Here is a 1,365-nt window from a genome sequence, read left to right on the forward strand (position 1 = left end):
ATTTTTGGAGAAATAAATGAATGGTCAAGATCAAAAGATGAGATTAAAGGTGGATAATTCTTGAGAGGAATTCCCTAGAATCAAGGAGGGAAAGAAGAGATGCGATTGGAGGTAGTTAGAATACGAATGACTAGGATTGACTGACTAATTTTAGCAAGTTGGTTTGACCATGAGATAAATAAGAAACATGTGCATCTAGTGAGGCTAGATTCTTGGGCTTGTTGGAGGGAATAGTGGAACCACAAGGACAAGTGTTCTTGTGTCCCCTTCAATCATTGATTGTGTTGAGGGAATATAGGCCTAATTAAATAATACTATTATTTAATTATTTTAGTCACATGGGTGAGGTGGATAATAGGCGAAAATAATATTTATTTATTCACTTGATTTATTGTGAAGAGATGGAAAAGGTGTTTAATTAAATAATAAGAATTATTTAATTAAGTTTGAACCTTAGGTAAAGGGGAATTATACCGAGTGAGGAAATGGACTAGGTAACAAGTACTAAGTGATGGTGGTGAATTGGATTAGGCCTAGGAAAATATTTAGGTGTGTAAGAATGATAAATATGTTGTAATAAGTTGCATTTAATTTAAATACATAAATGCAACTATTTAGCACCAGGCTTAATGCATAATATTATTCTACCAAGTATCCCCATGCAATTTGTTATTGCAAGAAATCAAGTTTAGTAAGACAAATTAATTAGAATCTATAAAATCGTTTTTCTCCTATGAGGACCATTTTCATGATTGCACAATTGACTACATGAGTACAAACTCAAACTAAATCCCTAAATTTGATTTCTACCTATGGATTCAATCTTTGCTAATTTTAAGGACTTCACTTCTACTCACCCTAAGAGATACAATGTCTACTCCCACATATAAGCTAGTTTTTATACTTCATGGTTTGCATGTGACGTAGATAATTACTCATTTGTAATTCATGTAAGGGATGTCAGGTCAATGACTTTGCCAACAAGAAATTGTGTATGTGTGTCTTGAAATATTATTGCATTGTTAACATTACTAGTTGAGGCTTGTGATATGTGTTAGAAGGTATATTTTAAAATGAATTAGAATTTGCAATTCCATTATTTTGTACTTTAAGTTAGACTAAATTGCCCAACCTAACTTAATCTAATTTTTAAATTTATTTTTCAAAAGAAAATTTATGAGTGAAAAAATAAATTGAATCACTCTCACGATTGTTAATCTGAAATAAAATAATAAATAAACGAATTTGAAATAAAATAAAAAACCTGGAAAAAAATACACATAAAAATAAAATTCAAAATTAAATCATTTATCAAATACGCATAGGAGACAAATGGGAAAATTCCGCCTAAACTGTGATTTCTTT

Source organism: Cryptomeria japonica, chromosome 11 (assembly GCF_030272615.1).
Source record: "Cryptomeria japonica chromosome 11, Sugi_1.0, whole genome shotgun sequence".
In the NCBI taxonomy this organism is placed as follows: Eukaryota; Viridiplantae; Streptophyta; class Pinopsida; order Cupressales; family Cupressaceae; genus Cryptomeria; species Cryptomeria japonica.